A 26,930-nucleotide genomic window follows, 5' to 3' on the forward strand; every position below is an offset into this window, starting at 1 on the left:
GGCCACAAACACAAGCTGTCAGTCTGGCCCAGCTCATGGAGCTCTGCCTGGCAGATGAAAATCACCCTGCTGAAGGAGCTGCTCCTGGGCACAGGAAGCCCCAGTGGAAAGTCACCTCTGCTGCTGCCCGGGGAGCACCCACTCTGTATAGAAAATGACTTTCACTTCCACTGCCACTTCCTCCCTCAGGAAGCAAGAAATTGGTTTTCACCTTCTGACTTCTTTCCAGAATAAAGACAAGACAGCTTTATATATATTTTTCCAACCCTGAATGCAATGACTGATAAAAGAAAACACTGATTTGCCAACTCTTAAACCCAAGGGGCTGTTTTGTGCATGATTGGACCATTTAAGATGAAATCTGAAGGCCACACTGTTCACCCTCTGCAGCTGCTGTGGTGTGAGTTTTTTGGTCTCTTGATAGAGAGGTGAACTAATTACGGTAAAGGAGCCCAAAATGTAACTGAGAAGTGGCTTGGTTACATTTAGAAGGGAGCATGTGGTTGGTATCACAGCCAGGCTTGGGGATTTTAGGAATGTTTCCATTTTAGTGACCTCAGATTTAGGGTAGGACACCTGGCAGTCACTGGCAGGGCCCCACTCCATGGACTTCAATCCTGAAATGAGAGATTTTTATATAAGTTTAGCCACCAAAGCCTATAGATATAAGCCACCATGGTGGCACTTGCCTGTAATCCCAGCATTCTGGGAGGCTGAGGCAGGAGGATCACAAGTATGAGCACAGATTGGGCAACTTAGGAAGACCCTGTCTCAAAATACAAAAACAAAAAAGAGTCTGGGCTTGTAACTCAGTGTGAAGGCCCTAGGTTCAATAGCCAGTACCGCGCGCGCGCGCACACACACACACACACACACACACACAATTATAGACATATATATTTCCTGTTCAGCCCCTTTCACTTCTCCAAGTCACCCTTGAAATGGGACAGGTCCTTGTCTCTGCTGGAAATAACTTTACTTTATAATTAAGAGAGGGAGGGGAACCATTTCTGGATTTTGTGTGTAGGTAATCAGAATCCTAGGCAAGTCCGCAGCAGCTTTCCTCTCTAGCTGGCATTTCTTTATATTTATACTGGGGCTAAAATATGCAAAGCAAATTCTCACATGTGAGTGTCAGAGGAAGAGGGAAGCAACACCAATTGGGAATTTTTTTTTTTTTGAAAAGCCACACATACAGTATGTTTTTACTAAACAGATTCCCTAGGGTCTGTTTTCCGATGTTTGGATGTTTGGTTTTTGGACTGGCAAATGGATGACCTTCCAGGGAAGATGCTGATATTTGGGGATCCTCTGGAGGTGGGGGGCAGCTGAGCACAGGGGCTGAAGTGCCTGGCCACTGGAGGAGGAGCAGAGGGAAGAGGAGGCACTTCCCTTGAGCCACTGTCACCCTAAGCAGACACCTCTACAATCTGCTCCTGCAGGAGGAGGGCAGCTATTGGCTGGCTCCTCACGAATTGTTGGGGCTTGCTGTGATGGCGCTCGTTCTGGGGGAGGTCATGACTGACACCCCAGCCTGAGACAGCAGGGATACACAGTTTGGTGGAGTGAGACAGCATGAGTGGGCAGACTCAGAGGCTGCTCCAAAAAGTCTGGAGGAGCAAGAGGAAGCTGAGAAGGAAGCCAGTAGGAGTACTGGGGAGGGGTGGGAAAGAGGAGGGAACAGCCTCAGAGCCAGACAAACCCGAGGGAAACCAAAAAGAAGGAATGGCTGTGTGTCAGGCAACAATGGGACCACTGCCCCAGTGGATGCCCAGACCCCTAGAGAGGGCCAGGTACAATTTTCTTGCAGTTGGGGGCAAAGATGGGTCACAGTCCTAGAACTTCAATCAGGCAAGCACGTGGGATGGGAGGGTAGAAAGCGGAAGCAGGAGGGAGAGCCCCAGTGTGTTCTCGAAGACAAGACAAGCTACCGACTGCCCAGACCGGAAGCTTAGCTGTTGCCTCATCACTCAGTTGTCTCTAAGACAAGAGCCAGGGAGGCCGGGACCTCGCCGGCACCACCCCCCGCACACAGCCCGAAGGCTCTCTGTTTGCCACTTTCTCTCCTGCTCCTCTGCTGAGCTGTCACTTTGCACAGTCCTCCCGCCACCTTAACGCCTAGATGACTTCCGCTTAAGGGACTGCAAACAGCACCTCCTCCCTTCCAAATGAGGGGTCTCCGTCTTTGGGTGGCCCCTAGCCTGTGGGAGGGACCCCGGAGGTCACAGACTCCCAGGGGTCACCGGCCTCTCCCGCCACAGACACCTGCTGGGGCTCCTGTCCTCAGGTGCAGAACTCACGCCACCCCGTCTCTCCAGACACGGGTGGGCATCAAGGCAACACTTTTCTTCTCCTTCCTGGCCCCCCTAGCAATTCTCATGCCCTTTCTTACGCAGGTCATTCAGACTGGCTATGAGGGGTGGTTGGTAGCCGAGATTTACTAGTCAAGCTGGGGGGCAAACGAAGACCTGGAGACCGACCGCGACCCTACCCTGAGCTGGAGTTTCCCCTGGCGCTGAGGGCTAGGAGACTCCCCGCAACCTGGACCCCCAACCTCACCGCGGCGGTGCTCGTACCTCCTGCCCAGAAAAGGGCAGCCCGGGCACCGCCGCGGCCCCTCCGCGCATCCTCCAGCTCCGCCTGCAGCATGCACCCCGTTCGCCCCGCAACTTCTCGTCTCTCCCGGTGGGCACCGGGGCGAGGGCATCGAGGACGCGTGGGTCCGAACTCGCGTTCCGGTCGAGGACACCCTCCCCACACCGACCTCCCCGGGCCGTGAGCAAAATCGGAAGCCAAACAGAACAAATGAAAAGGTGCCCCTACCTAGAGGCGGACGCCGCTGGTCATGACAGGGGCACTGGGGCTCCCGCGCGCGGTCCCCGCTCCTGCGCCTGCCCTCGGCCCACAGCCCGAGCGCGCTCGCCAGCTCGCCAGGAAAGGGCTGCGGTGACAGTCGTGTTCCAGCGCCGGTGCCCTCGGCGTCCGCTCGCGGTGTCAGGGCGGAGGCGGGGCTGCGGTGGCAGCTGACGGTCCCTCGGCGACGCGCAGGCTGCGCTCCGTGCCCGCGTCCGGCTGATCCCGCAATCCGCGCCGCGAGCTCCCGCCGGGGTAGCGCGCACGGAGGGGAGGCGGGGAGGCGGGGAGGCGAGAGCGGCGTGGCTCCCCCGGGTCTCCAGCGGAGCCCGAGCGGAGGGAACAATGAGGGCGGCGGGAGGGAGCGAGCCAAGTTGGTGCTGGGCAGGAGTTGGACCGAGAAGCCCTGCTGGAGAGCGGAGAGCCGGCCCACGCTGGCCCGGGCTACGGGGCTCCTTTGGACGGAGCGCTCACAATGGGAGAGAGGAGGTTGTTCTTTACTTTTGTTTTGGTGGATTTGAATTATGGGTCTGCTTGCCAGGCAAAAGCATACCTACAAAGGGCATGTGGAGAGGAAACTATATTATGGAACTGGGAATCTACAAGAAGCCAGAACCTCCATCCTTAACTAGGGAGTCCCCCCGAGCCTCAGTTTCCTCTCCCATAAGGACACCCTGTTAAAGAAATTGAGTATGCAGAAGGCGTGAAATAGAAGTAGACCACACATAGCGTCCTCCCCTCCCCAAGCTGAGACTCAGTCTCTTGCGAGGGCAATAGTATGCACGGGGGAGCTCAGACACGGGCCCAGAGGAGATCCTAGGAGACAGTGACAACTCGGGAACACCCACATCTCACTGAAGTGCAGGACACGCCCTCAGGCCTGGAATTCACGCAGCCAAAACCACAGCTTCCTAGCCCTCCTACACTCCCACAGGAGAAGGCTCCGCTGGCTGCCTACCAGGACGCCCAGGAGCGAGCACTGGTCACTGGTCACCTTTCTCTGCCGAGAACCCACGGGGTGGCCCGGGCAGCGTCTGTACTGCAGAGTCCTTCACTGCAGCTGTTTTCCAGAGGGCCTCTCCCCCCGCCCCCCGCGGTCTTCCTTTCAATTCACAAAACTTTCTGACAGCGCTGTCTTCCCACGCGGACATCCCTTCCGGAGAGAAAATGTGCGGGCACATGCTGTGGCACTCTGATTCCTGTATGTCCTCAGTGTTGATATTCTGGCCGATACATCAGTCTCCGGTGAGTCGGGTGGCCTGGGGTGAATCCTGGTGCCGAACACTGTATTTCTTAAGTATCTCCTCTTCTTTCTTCCTTTTTTGGTACCTGGGGATTGAACCCAGGGCCTTCACACTGAGCTACAGCCTCAGCCCTTTCTAAAAGTTAATTAATTAATTAATTATTTTGAGACAGGGTCTTGCTAAATTGCCAAATTGCCCAATTGCCCAAGCTGGGCTCCAACCTGCAACTTCCTGCCTCAGCCTCCCAGAGTGCTGAGATTACAGGTGTGCACCACCACACCTAGCTTGACTATCTTCTTATAGCCTAGGCTCCAAAGCAGATACTTTACAAGCATTGGGTCCTTTATGATTATAATCCTGCAGTAGGTATTATTATTCTCAGGAAATCAAAGTTAGAGAGATGTAATGTGGTGTGTTCAAGATGACAGTTCAGTCAACTGTAGATGCATATGTAAAAAGTGCATTTGGGCACCTGCAAAACGTAGGCTGTGGTGACTGTGCTGTCGTGTGGCCCATTCTTCAGAGGACATGGCCAAGCTATGCCTGGGCTCCTGACCCTTGGAAACTAATAAATGGGTGTCATTTTAAACTGCAAAGTTTCTTATGTGGCAACAGGTAACAATATGCCCACAGTGCAGAGAGGAATCTTTAAAAATGAACTGTACTGTGGCCACTCTCCTGCGTTGGAGCACAGAGTGAAGCCAAGCTTCAAGCCCATGCTCACAGGGCCCTGGTGAGCCCCTCCTTCTCCCCCGCCAGCCCCTTTTATGCCCCTCTCCTCCTGAGCTGGGCTGAGGGCTGCCCTTCCCTTCACACAGTGCTTATCCCTGACCACCCTCCCCCGCACTTACTCTCTGCAATACCTGGGTCTTCCCAAGGACCAAATATAAATTGCAGTGACTTTATTTGTCTCTTGATTCTTGTCTTGCTTTCACTAGACGGTGAGCTCATAGGGCAGGGACCATTTCCACTTTTGCTTTAGCACAAACACTCCTTGTTTAATGACTGAATTCAGTTCCTACAATTAGGTCATTAAATGCATTGGTTGCTAAATGAGGAATCATATATAATGCATACACTATAATACTCAAAACAAAGAAATGGTCAAAGGAAACTCCAACTTGATGACTTTGCTTTTATTTGCATAACTCTTACATTCAGTGCTGCAGGGTATAACAGAAGACAAAACTACAATACTGTACAGTAAAGTACAATCAGTAAAAATTACAGTACTGTGCTGTACAAGAAGCTACCATAAGACTGCACTGCTGCCCATGTTCCTGTGTGGTAAGTCCAAATAATCGTTAACCAGGTAGGTCATTAAACGAGGAATATCGGTATCTGTTTGCAATATATAATGATCGCCTTCATTTTGAAGAATGGGTACATATTGATCATTTTTACTCTCTACCCTGCATCCTCCCCACCTCTTCCTTACCCAGCGCAGGGACCATTTCTGTGTTATACACCACTGTCCAGCTCAGAGCAGGAGCTCCACAGCCATGCACTAAATGAAAGCTGGATCTGACCATTCTGCAATACCATTTCTTCTATCATCCCTTTATTTCTCTTGTCAACCTGGCTTATCTCCAATTGCACAGCTTCTGCCTGTTTCCCAGTAGCCTCATCTGTTCCTCCCGATCCTGTGTAAATACCCTGACTGCACCTATCTTCCCAGGCCCAAGCCCCTTTCCCGGCACTTACACTTTGGAATTTCATGCCACCTTACTCGAAAGATGCCTGATGCTCACTACCTGGTATTAGGCTGCTGTGTACGGAATGAGGGTTCTTCACAGTTCCCCATTTACCACATTCTGCCGAAAGAGACCCGGACAGAAACACAGATATGCAGTAGAATTTGGGGAGAAATGAGCAAAGGGCTTTTGCTGGCCAGGACAAGTCTGGAGGTGGAAGCAGGGCCCGGGGGCCACCTGGAGAAAAACCAACTTTTTGTTTCCCAACTTCTTATGCCATGAGTGATGCTAATGACCAGCATGTTTTATGGGAGGGAGGGGAAGAGGATGGAAAGGGAACAGGGAGAGATGCCAGGTGCTCCATTGACATTAGCTCCCTAAACCTGTACAATCTCTTCTCCCATGACTGTCCCCATCTGAAAGATATGAATACTGATGCAGCCAGGTGAGGTGGTGGGCACCTGTAATCCTCGCACTCTGAGTACACCAGCCAGGGTAAGGTAGCAACTTAGCAAGACCCCATTAGAAAATAAAAAATAAAGGGCTAAGGATGTAGCTCAGTGCAAAGGCCCTGGGTTCCTTCCCCAGTATTGGAAAAAAACTTTAAAACTTATGGTCTACAAAGTTGAGCCCATAGTTAACTTACTCACCATCACAATAGTGAAACAAATTCAAAGTCAGGTGTGATTTCAAATGTAATACTCTTTTCCAAATGTAACAGGGAGGGGGGTATCTTGCTGAGGGTTGGGTATGAATGTGGGGGATGTGTATGTATATACTGAGGTACAGGCCGGGATCTGAGAGGTGCAGGAGGTGGCTCCCCAGCTGCTGTCTTCAGCTTTTCCCAGGGCTGCCCCATCAGTACCCTGGACTCAGAGTCAAGCTCTGAGCAGGGACCAGGAGGATGTGAGCTCCCTCAGGCAAAGTGGGCAGAACAAGGGACCATCTACCCTGGCTGGGCCGGTAGCTCCTGGAGATGGGAGCTGTCCTGGGTGAGTGAGTGACTCTGTAGCTCCCACAGTCCCTGGCACAGAGCACCCATAAAGAGCAGGTAATTGCATGAGGAAGGGACCAGGCAGCACAGAGTTATACTCCCAGAGCACCGCCTAACTGGACTGTCTCTTCTAAATCCCAGAGAAGTGATTTGCCCAAGATTGCACAACCAAGGTAAGAGAACACTCCGGAGCCCTGGTCTCTGGATGCCTGGGCCACAAGTCTCCACTCTAGCCCTCTAGTCACTGCCCCGCTTTGGTCACCGATGTCTTCGTTGTTGGGTGGTTAGTTTTTTCTTGTCCCCGCTCCCACTCTGATGCTGCTGCTTAGTACCTTTTAGGCTGCTATCACCCTCTCAACAGGATCGTATCCCAAGACGGCACTGAACATTTGGATACCTTGGCTGAATCCTCTCAGCCTCATCCAAGGAAGCAATGAAGCCTGAGCTTGCCAGGCATTGGTGGTGGTGGTGGGGATATTGTTGGAAACCCCCTAGGATGAGATGCTTGCTCTGCTCTTTCATGTCAATGGTAGGAATAAATAGTTCCTCCCAAGGAAGAAACAGTTTAACCCAGGTTGAGGTTTTCCCCTCTGTCATATATCCTAACTTGAAACATGCCTAAATATGAATGACAGCTATTGTTTTAGTGAATAATTAAGTGCAACTCAGGTACCAGGCACTGTAGTAAGGGCATCAGACCCAGGGGAAAGCCCAGGAGTTGCAGTCTGACGAAGAAGACTGTTGTAAGTAAGTGAGGTATGTGTTATGAAAGAGGAAACATTATGGGTGCTATGGGAACAGGGTTATTCTTGGCACCTTAATGCAGGGTGTCTGAACTTCAGCAGCCCCACCAAGGGTCTCTTTGCATTATTGAACTGCATCCTGTTCTCCAACTATGAGCATTTTGAAGCCAGTGTTTGGAGAACAGACTCAGCCAAGCTAGCCTGATTGTTCTTTCTGCTATCAAGCAGTTCTTGTTGATAGGCAATTCATCAGAAGAAAGCAGAAAAGCATCCAGAGTGCAGCCAGCATGGTTCCCTGATTTAGAACTCCAGATACATAACACAGAACTCAGAACACGCCGGAAGAACCACTGCCATTATGAAGCGAAGTCGGTGCCCTAATCAAAAGGCCTCAGATTTGGCTGTATCTGCCGACCTTATCTGTAGTTCTATATGACCCCTGTGCCTCAAATGCTCATGAATTCTGGCTTCTGCTCACAGCCTACTTGATTAGTCCTGGAGAGCGAGCTAGCCAGATACAACTGAGATGCAGTCTTTCTCCATAATTGTGTTGCCTAATATCCATGTGGATAGCAGATCCAAGGCCCTTCTCTACTCATGTGATCTTTCTTTACAGGCAGGCACTTGGCCTTCCCATTACACAGCCAAAGCATAGCTTGGAGTGCTGCTGGGGCTGACTTTCTTGAGCTCCTTTCTCACTGTAACTTTTTACCTTCCACCTTACCTCTGTTGACTTCCTCATTAGCCACTCTGACCAATCTTTCTTCTTCTCTCTTTATTTTCGATTTTCCAATTTAGGAAGTGCACAAGAATCACCCTAGGAAGGAGTTTCAAATGCAGCTCTTCGGGTCACCCCATGTCATTTTAACAAGCCCACAGTGGTTTGGCACAGTCGTCTCACAATGTACTTTGGAAACACTGGTCTTAGTGAACCTCAAGTCACCTCATGCAGCTCTGGAGCATGGTCCCAGAAGCCTTTCCAGCAGTATCACCAACTCTCAGCCACCCACATGGACAGGGGACAGCCTGGAGAGAGTTCTGCACGTAGATGCTTTAGTGCTCCCAATGAGAACTCAGGGAACATCTCAATCTTTGGGGACCTATGTGTCCCCAAGGCCTGGACAACCTGATCACCAAGCTGCCTTTGGACTCTACTGTGTGACAATTCTTGCTCCTATGTTTCTCCTCAGGCCATTTCTGCTGCCTGCATATTCTCTCTCTCTCTTTTTTTTTTTTTTTGTACCAGAGAATGAACTCAGGACCTGGTGCTTGTGAGGCAGGCGCCGGAACCACTGAGCTAAATCCCTAGCCCTGCCCGCATATTCTCACTGAGCCTTTGAGGTCACTTTGTCTCCTGCCTCTGATGTTTGTCCCTAAAGATCCTGCCTGGCCTTGGAAGCCCTGTTCAAATACTGTGTCCTTCATGACACACGTCCTCCTGGAGGTCACTGTCCCCAAATACAGATCCAGTCACCTTCTGTGGTAGATACTTAGTGCACTTCTCACAAGTTTATAAACACCTGGATGTCAGGAGTATGCTTTGGGCCATGTGTAGCACAGTAACCGCTATATTAATGAGTGTGAGGATCGTCAGTAAATACTGGCTGAATGAGGAAAAAGAGCACACATTGCCCTTGCTGGCATCTGTCACCTTGTCTCTGGGAAACAAGCAGAACAAGCCTGCGTTTATTGGCACCTGGGTGGTACCTACAGAATGTTTCAGCCTGAGGGACCAGGGATGATGGCTGGGTCTTGCTGGCTGCCCTCTGAACTGCTAGAGCAAGACCTCATTACCCTTCCCCTGTATCCGGTATCTGGCACCTATGATAAAGTCCTTAAGGGAGCAAAAGTCGCAGGCTGTGTTCTTACCATTGTCGCCCCACCTGTTGCACAATGGGAAACTTGTTTGGCCAACACCCTTAGAACTTCAGGGACTTCAAGTCCCAGGGATGAATGCCTTGGGGTGTGGTAGAAAGGCCCGTGTACTCAAGCAAATTATCTCAGCAACCTTCCATCCACAAGCTTCCACACCAAGTAACTGGAAGGCCGAGTGGGAAGATATAATCAGCAAAACGTTCAAAGCTGACAGGGAATAAAATATGCTCTAAAATTAGCCGTCTCTTCTCTCAAAACTTGAGATTGGATTTTCATAGATTATTATTAGACTACGTATAAAGATCATTATCTGCAATAACAAAATCTGGACCAATGTTTCCCCAAATTTTTGGTCTCAAGATCCATTTGTAAAATAACAATCTAGACTAGCCATCTTCAATCTTTTTGGTCCCAAGGTCATTTTATACTTTTTAAAAATATTGAGAATGGTGGGAACCCCCAAAAGGGGGTCTTGGAAAACCTCAGGGGTTCTCAGATTACATTTGAAGAACCAGTGATATAGGTTGACAAAATTTTTGGCAAAAAGTGAACTTAACAAATCCTTATAGTTCTGAATACTGGAGGTTGGAAGTAAACTGCATACATTTAATCAATAAGTATTATTGCATAAAGATATTAAAATGAGTATAAAATAATTGCAAGTGAAGGCAGAAAGGACTGGAAGTGATCAGAACCAACATGTAAGCACAATACTAAATACTTGCTATTGGCTTTTTAAATTGACTTTCACTTCATAATAAAACCTTTCCTTTTTCTCTCAGCAGGGGAAATATAAAAAGAAGAGGATAGTCCATAAGTATCTCCAAGGTAATTTGTTTGTTTTGTGTTCCCAGCAGCCCTGGATTACAGTCTGTTGTGTGTTGCCTATTCTTGGCCACTCTTGATCTTTCTCTGTCCAGCTCTGTCCCAAGGCTCATGGTGAGGCCCACATCAATGGCTGTCTCGGTCTGTGACATCCAGTTGGGTCTGGCCAATGGGACCCTAACAGGAGACAAGAGTGAATCAGGATATGAATTCCCTGGCTCTTCCCTGTGAGGTCTCCTTGGGATGGCTATGTCCTTTCATAAAACATGACAGCTTCCTTCAGGCTGTCCCTTGCCAAAGCTCTCTTTCCTGCCAATTTCTGCCAACTTCCTTCTCTCCCATCCTTTAGGGCAGCAGTGGTTCTACCATTTCCACAGCTGACCCACCGTGTTGTTATGGTTTAGCTCTACAGTGTCCCCCAAAAGCCTCATGTGTTCAGAGATGGTTGGAAGAAGTATGTCACTGGGGGCATTACCTGGAATGATGTATTCTTGTTCTTCATTTCTCTCTCTCTTTTCTGTCTACCATTAGTTGAGCAGCTTTCCTCTGCCATGCCTGTCCACCATGCCGTTCCTATCTCTGAGCCAACTAACCACAGACTGAACCCTCTGTAACCATGAGCCAAATAAACCTCTTATTTTACATGGCAGATATTTTGTCCCAGCAACAGGAAAGTGGTTAACACAATATCCCATTCCCTCCCCCATATCTCTGTAATTTATCTGTTTGTAAGAACGACTTCCTTAAATTATTTTCAATAAGGGTCTATCAGTTTGCTGATGGTACCCTTTTTGATATTCATTAAAAATTATCTATTGATTATTTAATTCAAGAATCTGGCCAGTCCACTTTTATGCCACTGCTTCCTGCTCCTGGCCTCTTCTGTAAGCTCCCAGGAACACTTGCCACCACAGTGATAGGTCTCAGGCTTTGTGTGATAAAGCTGCCCAAGATGCTTGGCACCTCCAGGCCAACCCAGTGGCAGGTGAGACACTTCGCATCTGTAGCCACCAAACAAACCACAAGTGCCTGTGACCTGGGACATGGCCTTCAAGGCCAAGGCCAAGTGAGTGCCTAGAATCACTGCAAGGGATTTTCAAGGAAAAAGCCACCAAAGTTATGTCAAGAACATGGACCAGCTAAAGAAAAAAACAGGAGATAAAGAGTGGATTTGGTTGCCAGCTATGTGTTTAACCTAGATTGCATGGCACCTTGTTTTTTCTAACACTGCAGCTGATGTGAAACTGTGAAAATAACTAGTTAGTCCTGTCTCTTGAGACTTTTTAGGGTAGGAAAAGCTATTAGGGGCTGAAATAATTACTGTACTGATCTTTCCTGAGTAGTTTATCTGAGATCAATTAAAGCTACATTTGGTTTTTTTTTTTTCTAGTACTGAGGACCGAACTCAGGACCTTGCGTTTGTGAGGCAGGCATGGTGTCACTGAGCTAAATCCCCAGCCCCTACATTTGGTACTTTAAAAAATAGACATTTTAAAAAATCTGCTTTTTGGCTGGGGATTTAGCTCAGTGGTTCCGCCACCTGCCTAGCAAGGACATGAGTTCGATCCCCAATACCAAAAAAAAATCTGCTTTTATCCAGTTATTTGTATTTTAAAAATATTTCTTACTCTGGTAGCTCCTTTAGTTTAATTGGATTTTCATTTTTATTTCCATTTTAGGCCAGGGATATGGTTCTTCATAATCCTGTTTGATTTCTTTCTCTCTTCCTGTCCTCCACTTTGCAGAGATCTTTCCAGAGGTCGGTTCCTTCTTAATTCATAAACTTGAGACCATTAACTTCAGGAGGTGATTTTGGGAGGAATGATGCACCCAGAAGCCCTATTGCTCAGAACTTTGTGATTGGTAGCTAATCTTCACAATCTTTTTGGAGCTGATTTGGGGGCACACATTACATCTCAACCTGAGGCTCCAGGGAGGATCAGTGAGCTGTGGCTACCACTCAGGCAGAACTGGAGAGAGCACCAGAGTCTCCAGGCAGATTAGCTCAGTTTAACTGATGCTCCTACTGGTGGGCTCGCAATTTCTCTCTCACAGCACGTCTCCCTTCCTGCCTGTCACAAAGGCCTGTGCCTCCTCTCTCAGGCCTGGAAACCATTAGACATCCTAGCCAGCTCCAGCTGTAATGCCTCCTTCCTTTCCAAGTCACTTTCACAGCCTGCACATCCCCCAACTAACACACATTTTATGCAAAATCAGGATACTGGATACAAGATCCATCCCCAAGGGCCCTGCAGTTTCACTTTGCAGAGGTGAGTGGAAATCTGATTCCTGCAGCCCAGCTTGCTCCACTGTGAAGCCTTTGGTGGGGCAGGAGTGAGGCCCTGGCCCTGTTTCCCCTCTTCCCTTCTTTGCTCACACACAAACCATGTACCTAGAAGCTTCAGGTAGGAGCTGTGACCTCAGGACAGAGCGCTGTAGTTGTCACAGTGTTCTCCATAATTAGCCAGCCTGCTGTAATATCACTACGTTGACAGCCTTCTTGCACCTAATAAATTATTCAGGACACTGAAGTGTCATTGGCTGTCACCTTCAAAATAGGTCATTCACACCAAGGCTTTTGGAGTTGAAATTTGCACAGTGATGTTAACAAATCCTAGTGCATTGGTTTAAGTGAATCTCCAAAGAAAGTGGCTTCTCTAAGCCTCCCTGTATTAGATGTCTTGTGTTGAATCCCAACAATGTTTTCCTGTGAAACAGCTTGTGCAGCAGCAGGGAAAGCCCGGAAGGAGGCTCTGTTTCAGCCCCTTCCTTCCCTGACCCTTCCCCAGAGGGCCTCAAGGGGCTACTTGAGAAAGATAAATGTGAACACCTGCTCTTGTTTGTTCCCTGCACTCAGGTCATGCTAAGTCAGAAAGGACAACAGGTTCCACACAGCGATGGCACACAGGCCTCTCTGAGAAGTGCTCTCAGCCCTGGGCACCACATGCACGAAGAATTCCAGTTCAACAGCTGTCGGCCAGGTGTCCTGCATTTCAGATCTGAATTCACAGACACTTGGACCTCTTCACTCAGAATACACTTGCCCTCTTGTCGCCAGGAGATACATTATTCAACTCAAGAGCTCGGTGGATACAAATACTGCAGTGTCTGGGACAGAACACCCCAATGTGTTCTTTTAGGATACAAATGTGTTCTTTCAGGATAAAAGCACTATCTTGCAGGAGCAGGAACTATTTTTTCAAGGGACTAGAATAAAGAGAAGTAGCTGAACTCATAAGTTGAAGGATTTGAGTTAAAATAAAAATGGATTCCTGCTTGCTAGCTATTGCCTGTTGAAGGGATGTGCTGCTAAATCTCCTCAAGAAAGGGTAGAAGTCTAGCAATGGCATTGACCCCTTGCCTGACTCCTATCAGGAGGAACAGACCCCAAACCTCTTTAGGTCTCTTCCAGCTGAGATTCTATGAATGTACAGCCAGGGAACAGATGGGCAAGACGTGCAGGCGTTTGAACTTGGAGTATGTGGTGTGGAATACAGGCAAGCAGGTGCAGATGGACAGCTCATGGGTGTATTTGCACATTCACCGTGTTTATCTGACACTGCTCCTAAGGATGCCTGGCTTTCATCTCCAGATGTGCATTTCTAAGAGGCATGCCAGGTTATCCCAGCCCTCCCTGGGGTTTTCCCTTATCTCCCTGTCTTATTTCCAGCAGTTTGCATTGCTCTGCTGTGCTCCTGGTCTACAGAACACTTTGTGTAAGCCCTTTGGCCTAGTCCTCCCAAGCTATGATAAATCTATGCATAATGCTCACTTACATTCATGCTGCTTTATAGCCAACATTTCAACAGCTATTTTGCATGCCCATGACATTGAGTACTGAGGATGCGGCTTCCTGAAGTTTGTCAGTACTTCCATGGATACTATTATGTAGCAGGACTCCTGCTCCCCTCACAGAATCCTTTCTCTTTTTGGGAGAAAGCAACATCATCCTGCCTGATGCTGAGGTCCCTGCCATGGAGTCATCCTTGCTTAGTTTTCCCTTTATCCTCTGGGTCAGTCTTAGGCCTGGTTGGATCCTATCAATCCTCTTCTGGATGACTTCAAGCCTTTTAACTGGCCTCTGCTTTTCTTCTGTATGTCCTATCTTTATTTCTAAGGCCACACCCAGAATGATCTTTAGTATGGCCAGTTGGATGGCATCACTTGGCTCAGGATTGGCCAATATCTCCCTATCACCTACAGAGCAAATCCTTACAATAACTTTCCAAGAGCTGGATCCCCCCTTCCACACCCTGCTCAGAGCTCATCTTCTACTTCTCTCTACTTTGCCCCTACTGCACTGAAGCCATGCTACCTCCCCATTATTCCTGGAATATTCTCTTCTAGACATCCATGGGTACTGGTCAGCAAAGCCTTCCCAGACTACCAGGCCCTGTCCCTCTTATCCTGCACTTAATTCATCTCTATAACACTTCTGTCCTCCAACACATCACATTTCTATATGTTTGTATGTCCATTTCCCTCCACTACAATACAGTGTAACTTCACAAGGGCTGGGACACGTTCATAGTCATTGCTGTATCCCAAGATCCAGAGTAGAACTGACCCTAACACGTGATAGACTTTCAATTGATATTCTTGCAATGAATAGAGGAGAAATCTCATCTCCCTAAACAATTCATAAACTACTGGAGGGGTCTCATCATCTCCTTGGGCTTCTCCTCTCTATCAAAGCCTCAGTAAGTGCTAATCTCAAAGTATTTACACAGAAATCCTAAAAGTGGTTCTCATTTAGGCAAAAAGTGGTAGAACAAGTCCCACACTTAATTCTTACATGTGCTGTTTGAAGAAAACAAATCTTTGTAAGATTGTGTTGACTGAGCCTGCCTGGTCAGAATGAGCTCCACAGGACCACAGTTCCCTCCTGTTACAGTGCATGGCTCAAGAGAAAGCAATTGCTCTGCCGACTTTCAGGAACTGTCTACTACTTTCTTGGTTTTTTGGTATGCTTATTCTGACCCCCCCCCCCATGAATCAATCTATCTATCTATCTATCTATCTATCTATCTATCTATCTATCATCTATCTTTCCATCCATCATCTATGTTTGCGATGAAACACATGTAGCAGTGCTGCTGCCTGCCTCACAAGTGCAAGGTCCCAAGTTCAATCCCCAGTACCAAAACCCCCCACATGTAACATAAGAGGTCACATCTTAGCTATTTTTATGTGTACAGTTGAGTAAATGCAGAGTATATATATTCCCATTGCTCTGTAATCGATCAGCACAACATTTTAATTTTGAGAAATGGAAACTCTATGCCCATTAAACAACAACTTAGCATTCCCTCCTCCCCTCAGCTCCTGGTACCCACATCTACTTACTATTTTAATGAATTTTGATGACTAGAGGTACATGAGCACACCTATAGTGAAATCACACAATACTTACCTTTTTTGAGACCGACTGATTTTGCTTAGTATGATGCCCCTAGTGTCCATCCATGCTGTAGTATGTGTCAGTGCTCCATTCCTCTTTAAGGCTGGGCACTGCCCTGTTGTATGGAAGTGCCACATTTTTCATGCCCATTTTTCCCTAGTGGGTCCTTGAACTCCTGGCCCCTTTTGGTCATCATGAATAACACTGCTATAAATACAGCATACAAATACCTTTCCAAGACTCTGCTTTCAGTTCCTTTGGGTACCTACCAGGAAGTTGAATTTCTGGATCATATGGTAATCCTATTTTTATTATTTTATGGAGCTGCCATACTGTTTTCTATTGTGGCAGTACCAATTTACATTGCCACCAATTTACATTCCTACTAACGGTGCACAAGACTTTTCTAACTCTTTTCAGTAGCAAGATTTTCTTCCCCCTATGGCAAGTTAGAACTGCTCAGAGAAGCCTCATAGAGCTAAACATTCCTCCTTCTTCTAATGCTTAGCAACCAGGAGACGAGTGGCCCCTGCTGACTGTGCACGTGTGTGTGTGGCAGCATGTTTAGCTGTCGTGTCTGTTTGAAAAGGCTTCCTTGTTTGCAAATCAACATGCAGGCCGGGCAGAACCATGCTGGTCTGCCTTACCGATGTGGGCAGTGCACAAGAGCCAGTACTGTTCTGTGATGATCAGAACTCTGAAAATCCTGTGTAATCTCCTAGTGTGAAGGTAATGTATTTCCAGTTTGTGGTTTCTTTGGGAGATGCTCCCTGAAGCCTGGGACCTTTACTCCTTGGTGAGGTGGGAGACTTGTGTGGGTGATAAAGCCAGGAAGATAGTCCTGCTTATGCCTGCCTATTGCTTGCTCATTACAAGTAAATCCAAGAGCTTCAGATCTTGGAGACAGGTGAACCTAGAATCACATGAGGGGAGGGATCCCTTGAAATAGTTTCTATGTCTACGTTTGGTGGGCTGGGAGGACAGATCCTTGGCCTTTCTGTGTTTCTCTCCTCATGGGATAATAGCACTCTGTCTTGGGCCACTAATTTTTCATCATCCTTCCAAGAATATTCAGAGCAATCCAATATGATGACATATATTCTCCTCAAGAGAGTTTTAAGATAACCACAAGAAGGGATCTTACATGCGGATTAACTATGAGAGGACCCTCCCAGCAAACATGAAAAGGGGTTACAGGTAAAGAAGGTTAAGAAACTCAATGATCTTGTGAGGCAAAATGCTTTGGAAATTGATGACCTAGACCGGGGGGTGGTGGGCTTTTTCTCTAAAGAGCCAGATAGTAAACATTTCAGGCTCTGTGGGCCAAGAGGTAAAAATGAGGAAATGATGTAGATATACATAATGAGAAAGAAAACAAAATCTCACACATTTTTATTGACAAAATTCAAAATATAATAATTGAACACTATTTTCTTTCTTTTTTAGTAATAACAGTCTAATAAGGAGAAGAAGGGACTTCTTTTTCAGGGGGGCATAAGATTTTGTTTGATTGGATCTCAAGGTTACTAATGTCTATCATTACATCAGTTGCAAATATGCTTTTATAAAAGCCATTCTTACCTCCAGGCTGTACAAAAATAAGCAGTGGGCAGGATTTGGGCTGCAGGTCATGGCTTGTTAACCCTACCTAAACCAAGAGCAGTACAGAGAGCCACTAGTTCGCTGAGGGCAGTTCCAGCATGTGTGGCATAAACCGCTGTCTCTGAGCACTTCATCAATGCCAGGAGAATTCGTGGGCTTTTCCCTGTCCTGCCCATTGCAATCTATGCTATAAATGACAAGAAGTGTTGTCTATTCATATACAGAACATGCAGCTTTTGACCACTGCCAGCTGTCAATCTAGGTGTGTGAGGATCTGCACTGATCCATTCCTGCTCTATCCTGTTACAGTTGGTACCATTTTCCAACTAACTGTATGCTCTGGTCATAACTTTTTTTTAGGTGCTTGGGATTGAACTCAGAGCCTCACACATACTAGGCAATCACTGTACCACTGAGCTGCACCTCTAGCCCTTTTAAAATTTTTTATTTTGAGCCAAGGTCTTGCTAAATGCTTGCCAAGTTGCCCAAGTTGGTCTCCAACTTGCAATGCTCCTGCCTCAGCCACCCAAGCAACTGTGATTACAGGCACGTGGCATTGTGCCTGGCTGGTCATAACTTTTATGAACCATACTCAATAAATATTTGTTGGTTAGTTCACAGGTAGTTGATCTTGTTCACTTGTTCACTTGCCTCACACAGTAGTATTATCAAGCAACTGGGTAATGTTTGTCCTCCTGTACATTTGTGTGCCATGAATGTATTTATACACATATAATACATATATATTATACAAATATACATAAACAGATTATCATGATTTCTCCTAGGGGATTTTAAAACAAATGGAAGTGATAATAAGACCAAGTACCAACAGAAAGGACTTGCAGAGGCTTCATTCAGAATCTTAATTTCTGTCTTAAAATTATATATATAGTCCCCCAATGAGTGATAACTTTAAATGAGAAATGTTTTCACAAATGTACAGTCTAGCCCTTCTCTGAATGCCCTTTTAAAAAGAACTCTGTGAAGTGGTGCTGGAGAGGTAGTAACTTCTGTTGACCACAAGTAAATATTTATTGAGGAAATAAGCCCTGTATATATGGTTAAAGGCACTGTTAAAGATATGATTCTTTACTCTAGAATTCCTGAACAAAGCAAGGGGACCCTCTCTGCAAGAACACTGTCATAGGGAGTATTGCTTTTTAATACCTGAGGCATTTTCCAAACTAATTAAAGCAAAAGGAAGTAGGGAAGAAACCCGGGACTTATCCTGTGCCAAACAATGGAATTATTCTGAGTCCTGTGTGGTTATGTGGTGGAGATCAAATAGTGGCCAGGTTTGCTATTTATGAAACAGAGGCAACTCTATGTTCCCAAGAAAGCACACAAAGTGAGCAGCCCCAACAACTCTGCTCCAGGCATCTTGTGTCTTTTATTAAGGCGTCTCTTCCTGGTTTGTGACAAAGGCCAGGAGTGGAAGAGAACTGGGACTTGGGAGCCTGGGACACCTGAGAAACTGAGTTAAATGATAACTGACTTTTGTGTAGCAGGACTTTCGTGATTGTCAGTTATCTTGCAAATGACCTCCTTTAACATCAATGGTTTTCTTGAAGGGGGAAAACTATCATCACCACCACCACCATCATTGTCACTATTACCATCACTACCATTACCATTACCACTATTGTCATCACAACCACCATCACCATTACAGCCTCTGTGGTCATCACCACCACAACCATCACCACCATTACAACCTCTATGATCACCATCACAACTGTCATCACCACCATTACCATGACCACCACCATCACAACCACCACCACCTTTACCATCACCACCATCACCATTACAACCTCTGGGATCACCATCACCATCACTGCCACCATTACAATCTCTATGATCACCAACACCACCATCAACAGCATCATCATCATCATTATTATTACCACCACTAACATCATCACTACTACCACCACTATCATTATTATCAACATCCCCATGTGGAAGAAGGAATTAAAGCTTCTGAATGCTAGGTAATTTACCTAAAGCCCAATACACTGAACTAAGTCTTTTCAGTTCAAATATTTGTTTCACTCTATAACTGTTTTAGTTACTTTCTCATTGCTGAGACAAAAATACCTGACACCCAAAGTTAAAGGAGAAAAGGCTAATTTTGGCTTACAATTTGTAAAGGTTTCAGTCCATATTCAGCTGGCTCCAAGACAGGACAGCAAAAGCAGAGGGGCATTGTAGAGGAGAAACAGTCCGTGGCAGAGCAGGCAGGAGGCAGCAAGCAGCAGCAAAGCAGCAAAGCAAACTTCTCTTTTCCTTTTGTCGCATCTAGGCTACTAGCCTTTTGGGTGCTGCTACCCACAGCCAGGGTGGACCTTCCTATTATCCACACCCAGAACTACACTAAACCAATCAGTGGACTAATTTAGTACCACACACCTTTAATCTCAGTATCACACATCCTAGATCTAGCCAGCGTCAAAAAGCCCCACATATGAGTGCATGAGGCCTGGGGGGGGGCATCTAAATACAACCCATAACAATAGCATACTGATACTTTCTCTCAATTTGGAAGTCTGAATGGTGTAAAAAAAAATCAAAGATTTAAAAACAATGACAGCTTCAGACTTGTATGCAAAATTTGTATTATAGCAATATAGACAAGGTGCCTGGTCCTCTTATGGAAGCTGTTTGGAGAGTAAGGACATGATACAAACTCCAAGTGTAGATCACTCAAATCAGCAAACATTTTAAAGTTTAAAGAAACATTTTATTATGCTTTATATTAAGATTTAAAAATGGATTAAAATTTTAGAGATGTTAATAAAGCTTGATATTAATGGAAATTATTAGGGAGCTGAAGCATGCAGTGCCCCAAAGATACCCTTGGTACCCCTCAATATAGGAACCAGAAGTCTGGGGAAAATCAGTTTTCCCTAATATTTCAGTCATGTAAGTTATCTGAAGGGAGTTAGGAGCAACTTCCACAAATTATATCTGTATAATTATTGTAATATTTGGCATATTTTTCTTTAAATATCACTCTATCAGTGCATTGTGCTATTATAAATAGAAACATCCTGACATAGAAGATATTTTCATATTTATTCCTTCTCAGAGTTTTCTGAAGGCCAATTTATCAGTTGGTTCAACATGTGAACTGAAAGATAAGTTCTTCCTCTTCCTCCTCTCCCTCCCCTCCCCCTCCCCTTCTTCCTCTTCCCCTTCCTCTTCTTTTATTCCTCTTCCTCTTCTTTTATTCCTCTTCCTCTTCCTCTTCCTCTCCTCCTCCTCCTCCTCCTTCTTCACCAGAATCAAAGTCAGGACCTTGCGCTTGCAAGGCAGGCGGCAGAACCACTGAGCTAAATCCTCAGCTTTTCTTCTTCTTTTTTTTTTTTTTAGCTCATTACTTCTAATTGTGAATGAGGAACTTAGAACAAAGTCAAGAGGTAGAACGGTCCTCCACTGTTGCTGCTTGCATTGTACAGTGGAAAAATGGAAATGTTCAACTGTCAGCAATCCAAAGACATAGAAGGAAAAATGTGTGAGGGTGACACCACATCATCGTTTCACAAAAGAAATCTATGTGCTACTTTTTCTCTTTATTTTATTTGGGAAAGATTATTTTCTAGGGCTAAAACTGTATTACAGCAATAGATACTTTTAAAAATTAGTTTCTCTGTTAACAAAAATCTTTACAGATCTTTATACAAGCATTTTCTCTTATTCAGTTGGGAAACAAGACATAGCACCCTCCTCATTCAGTTCCCATTTCCCTCACTTTTATTTAGGTCCAAGATTTTTTAAAAATTCATTAAGTTTATGGGTATGTTTTAGGTATACAACAAGATGACATTCATCTTTGGGAATTTGTACCTTTACATAATATATGTTGGTTCTTATTTTTTCCCCATTCCCCTGCCCTCCCTTCAACCCCTCCAACCCTCCCTATTTACAAAGACTTTGTTTCCATTTTTTCCTTTTCTCATATTTATTCCTTTCCCTTCTTTCCTTTCCCCTACCCCTCCCACTTCGCCTTACCCTTTAGACCTTTTCTTCCTATTTAACATTATTTATTATACATTTTGATCCTTATTTACACTTTCTATTTCTCACACCAAAGAAACTATTCAGTATTTACATGTGTGTGTCTGATTTATTTCACTTAAGAGTATGGCCTTAATGTGCATCCATTTAGCTATAAATGTCTCTAGTTTCTCATTCTTTATGGCTGAGTAGTACTCCATTTTATAAAAAAACCACATCTTCTTTATCCAGTCTCCAGTTGATGAGCAATTGGGCTGTTTCCAAGTTTTAGATATTACAAACTGTGCCACCTTAAACATGGGTGCCCAGTAAAAGACCTCTACCTTGAAAACTACAGCACTCTGAAAAAAGATACTGAAGAGGATATAAGAAAATGGAAAGACATCCCTTGTTCCTGGTTAGGAAGAACCAGTATAGTAAAAATGGCCATATTCCAAAACTACTATATAGATTCAATGCAATCCTGATTGAAATCCCCAACAATACATTTCACAGAACTAGAGAAAACAATCCAAAAATTCATTTGGAACCAGAAGAGACCTAGAATAGCAAAAGCAATTCTAGGCAACAAAGACATGACAGGGGGTATCACAATCCCTAACATGAAACTATACTACAAAGCTATTGTGATAAAAACAGCATGGTACTGGCAAAGAAACAGACCAGAGGGTCAGTGGAATAGATTAGAAGATGCAGACACAAGATGTTCAGCTTGAACCTATCATTGTCTGCTTAAGATTCTTCTGCTTGAAGCATTTGTTTATTCAAATTGAGGCATGAAAAAGTTGAAGTTACATGAAGTCCACATTAAAAAAATGAGGGTAATATAAATTATTATTATATTGCCTTCTAGAATAAACTTGGACATTGTATCTACCTTTTGATTCCTGTTCCAGTGTAAGTCAAAATCTTTTTCTTAAAAAATCTAAACTGGGTGTGGTGGCACATGTTTATAATCTCAGGACTTGGGGAAACTGAGGCAGAAGGATCTCCTATTCAAGCACATCCTGGGGAGCTTAGCAACTTAGTGAGATCCTGTCTCAAAATAAAATTTAAAAAGAGCTGGAGATGTAGCTCAAGGCAAAGGCCCTGAGTTCAATCTCTAGTATGACAAAAATAAATATGAAAATGGCCATGCAGATTGTTCTGTTTTGTACAGGGATATTCTGGGTGATCAATGAGATACACTCTGCCCAGACAACACAAAGTATCTTTTCAGCTTATGTGACCTGCTCGGTCTATCTCCAAGGATCCAAATGTTCTGGCCCTTGACACATCCCTCTGCCCACCCAGGACAGGCAGATGCGGTGGAATCATTAGCTCCTTCTTTGTCCACCACATCCAGCCATGCCCGAGGCTCCCCAGACCCGCACAGGGCACAGCCTGGCACAGCCTGCATGTGGAGGAAGCATATGTGTGTTCACCACTCTACCAACACCTACGTTCTGGTTTCATTTTCTTCTCTCCATTTTTGCTTGCAATGACCATTCCTATTATTTTTCTCTAACTTTTCTGCTTTTCTTCTGGCTCTTGCAAGAGTCATTTTAATTTGGGTCAATAAATACATTTTCCCTCTTTAAAATCTCTTCTGAAATCAACTTAATTTTAAACATCTTAGTTAAACAGCACAAGGTTTTGGCAAACAGTCAGTGGGCAAAATTCAGCCATCCAAAAATAAATGAGAAGTTGAACAGGCTGACACTTGCTAAGTACGACAAAACACAGGAGGCATAGTTAAGTGGATAAATCACTTCTCTTTAATAAATATGTTGGCCTCAGCAAGTGAAGTGTCTATCAAGGAAGGACAAGGAAGAGCAATACTTGTAATTTATTCCAATGTTTTGGTCATAGCCATTACTTATTTCTTTTCTTTTTAAATCACCATGCATACAATGAGTATGTGTACACTTTTCATTTTCAAGTCAAGTCCTATAGGAGACACACTCCAGGGATTTCTTCAAGTACTTTTAATAAGTCAAGACGTTGCTGGCTGCTCATGAATACATTAAAATAAACATTTTAGGTGCCTTGCTTGTTATAGCAGGCCTCTTTTGGCACTGGCCTGATCTGAATAGGTTGCTCTGAGGTCACTGCAGGCCATAAATCAGAGTGTGGCCTGGTGGCTATGACAGTCTGCATGGATTTAGTGCAATGTGCTATTTTAGTTTGTGCCCCTGAAATGACACCATCTCTTTGGCACCAGCCACAGAAAGCTTCCTAGACATCTATGGGAAGGGAATGCTTCACAGTAATACACAGCCAAGGTCACACAGGCATGAGTTACTTCGGGGAGGTCTGTGTCTGCTCCAGACCCTGTGACGAAGTAGGGAGACAACTTCCAACCAAAGTGCATAGCCAGAAATTCAGAGGGAAACTGACCCAATCATCTTGGCAGATCACGGAAACAAAGAATAACCAATTCTTTTCAACCCACAAAACTAAGGCATCCTCTTCCTGCGCCCTTTCCCATTAATTAGGTCCAGTGAGAACCTCAGATATATTTTGAGAAAGATTCAACATAAATTGTATTTGTTTATATGATATAAAATATGCCATAATAAAACAAAAAACTCCAACACTTTCTAATTGAGGCTCATACATACATTTTTATAGTTTGTATCTCTTTTCCCATGAAGGGTGTAACTTAACCAGTCTGAGCTTTCAGGATTTATTGGTTTTGTATATAAACTTAATATAGTTTCTTCCTTCTCTCTCTCTTTCTTTTCTTCTCCCTTTCTCCCTCCTTCCTTCCCTCCTTTTTAATTTTTAGAAGGAGCAAGTGTAGTTTGGTATACAAACCAAAACATACTAGATTATAACAGATTGTGTAATTGATTACCTATGAAAAATCCTCCTTGGTTTTGTCAATAATCTGCATAGAAAGAAAAAAGGTAAGCACAAATCCTAGTTATAATTCTTTCTTTTGGCAAATATTTGGTAGTCTTTTGGTTTGAGTTGAAGTTCCCTTTGAAAGAGAAAGGGTGCTGACTTACTTGGCCTGGGGAAAGGTGAGAGATCTGGTTCAAAAGTGAGTGGTATTTGCTCCCACTATCTGCTGGTGTCTAGAAAAACTGCCAGCAGCCAATGGCTGAGGGGACTCCCTGGTGCCAGTTCATCTTATAGGAAAGAGCCCACCTTGTTTGGGGAGCAGGAGAGGGGAAAGATGCCTTTCCCAGACACAGTCATCCAGGAGAAACGCTGTGTGGGACAAGCTCCAAGGGATGCTCAAGGATGGGGCCAGAGTTTTGCAGTGAGAATATTAAAGGTGTGTAGTGTCCAGGGAATAGAAAAGCCTAAGAAATACTCTGCACACATACTGTGAACTTGAGGTGTTTTATTATTCTAATCATTGCATTTGACAACAGATTACTGAGCAGTGCTGAAAACAGAAGCAGCCAGGGCTTGTGTTTCTAAGGAAAGAAGCAATTCCAGCTTTAATTTGTGCTAAGGAGTAATTTTGGCTGCCAAAATTCTGACTGACCAGACCTGGAGAACTGTTTCTTCCCACACATGGTTTCTGATATGTTCTTGACAGCCTGCCTAAGTCCTCCGCTATTCATAGTTCTTCTGTTGTTCTTTTTTCAATCATCATCATCATCATCATCATCATCATCATCATCATCATCATCATCATCGTTGTCATCTTTTTGTTACAGTTATCATTACCATTGTCACCCATGCATCTACTTCCATGGACATTCACCAGACTGACTGTCAAGATCACACAGTGATGAAAGAGATGAAGGCCCTATAATTTGATAATTTTGAGACAACAATGGTAAAAGGGCCTGTAATTCTAATTACTGGGCTTTTGATACCTTGATAATCAAACCAATGAAGAACCTAGGAAAAGATCACATCCTAGGAAAGATCGCATCTACCTGATAGTAGCTGTTTCCTACATGACGTAATGTTGGTGTTGGTGTTTGGAAAGCAAACTTACTTCAAGGAAGGAGAGAGAGAGAAGGAAATATTGGAGTTGAGGTGTGTGGGTGGAGGACTGTATCCTTTCTCTAGACCTGTCCTTCCTCCTCTCCTCCTCCCTCTCTGTGCAGCCCTGCTGTAGAACAGAGCAAAGTTACAGACTGATGCAACTTAGTTCTGTGCATCTTAACATTTTCTTTAACCAGACAAAACAATAGCTGAAGCAAAGGGGAGCTCAGAAAAACAGTTAAAAAATACAGCACAAGCATGACTCATTTTTTTCTTCTCCTATCTTTGTGTGGTCCCTTTATACCTACAGTTTCCTTTACAAGCGTGTCCATTGCAAGGCAACATATGGTTGCCCTAATAACAAGCTTTGGGGTCTTTTCCTTTTTTTATTGTACAGGACACACACTTCATGGAGAGCTTTCTGGTATCTTGAGTATGCTTAGTGAGGCCTAGAACAAGGATGGATTCTTCTGGGGTCATACGTGTCACTATGCAGAGAAGAGTTTTTAACAATGAGACCTCAGAGAATGTACAGCCAACATCCTGGATTTAGATGAAGATTGGGCCTCAAGGAGGTTAGGCAACCTGTGCAAGTTCCTACAGTTACAGGCCAGCTGGGGCGGGGCTGTCACCCGGCCCCGACAGGTTGTCCAGCGCTGTTTCCACCACAGGAAACCTCTGCAGTGATGCTTATAAACTGGTATTCTGTAAATAAACCCTGCTTTGAATTGACTAGGCTAACCAGACAAGTAAAAAGTGTTGTTGAATTCCCTGCAAATGTCTCACTTCTGTAAAAATCTATTTTTGTAAATACCATAGGAATTAGTATTTATTATTTATCATGTTTTAGGCACTAAACACTTTCCCTATGAGGTCTGTGCCCCTTTTTTGTAAGTGAGAAACTGAGCTACACAGAGACTAAGTGACCCACGTAATGTCACAGGGGGGATTGAGCGGCACAGTCCAGGCGGAAGCTGTCGCCTGTTCCCTTGCACTGAGCTGCTGAAAATAACATACCAGCATGACAGGATCTCACCTAAGCTAGCAAAGACAAGTAATGGCTCTGAAAACTGAATACGCTGGATGTTGACTTTGCAAGTTTCCCTCTGATATCTGCATGGATTAAGTTAAATGAGGCGATCAGTTTGGAAAGGGTAAAGTGCATCATAGTGCAGTACAGATCTCAGTTCTACTGTGCTGATCATCTGTACAACCCAAGAGCAAGTGCTGTGCTGCTGCACTGGGGAGAAAAACTAACTGAATCGATGCCTAGGCGTACAAGGCAGAACCAGAATTGGAGTCTAGATCTTGTCCGACTCCCAGGTTTCCTTGCACCATGGTTGCTGAAGTGAAACTAGTCACCCTGACAGTCACCAGGGCTCAGGAGAGAGAGAGGCTACGGGGTCACCATCAAGTCCTGCTCTTCAGGATAGGCTGCCCCATAATCCAGAGTGGGAGCATCTGTCTACAGGTGGCGCTGTCTAGCACCAGAGCTGGCAAAAAAAAAAAAAGAGAGAAATTCTTTCGGGGAAAGAAAGGAGGACTGGGCATTTTGGAACAGCTCTCCTGGAGGGAGGGGTGAATGACTACCAGGTTGTCCAATCTTGGCTTCCTTTTCTGGTTGTGAACATTTGTTAAGTGGTAAAGGAAGTAGGATCTAAGTGGCTATAACCAGAGAAAATGTCTTCAAGTAGAAGTGAAAGCCAAAGAACAGAGCCTAAGATCAAACTTCAATGTAATGAT

At 45.1% G+C, this 26,930-nt stretch overlaps 1 protein-coding gene across 10 annotated transcripts in view; it reads right to left on the reverse strand.

Moving 5' to 3' along the window:
• The window catches only part of Ripor2 (RHO family interacting cell polarization regulator 2), a 219,734-nt gene that overhangs the window by 88,453 nt on the left and 104,351 nt on the right, over positions 1–26,930 (reverse strand). For 4 of the 10 annotated variants that reach the window (XM_087181232.1, XM_087181229.1, XM_087181235.1 and 1 more), the window contains exon 1: positions 2,824–3,325. The exons of the other annotated variants lie outside the window; for them this stretch is intronic. The gene's annotated coding sequence lies outside the window, so the exon portion shown is untranslated. Of the gene's footprint in view, positions 1–2,823; positions 3,326–26,930 lie in introns of those variants that run through there. 10 annotated transcript variants of the gene reach the window in all.

This window comes from Heterocephalus glaber, unplaced genomic scaffold (genome assembly GCF_053883595.1).
Source record: "Heterocephalus glaber isolate CG9 unplaced genomic scaffold, H.glaber_assembly_v1.0 deba00001472, whole genome shotgun sequence".
Classification (NCBI taxonomy): Eukaryota; Metazoa; Chordata; class Mammalia; order Rodentia; family Bathyergidae; genus Heterocephalus; species Heterocephalus glaber.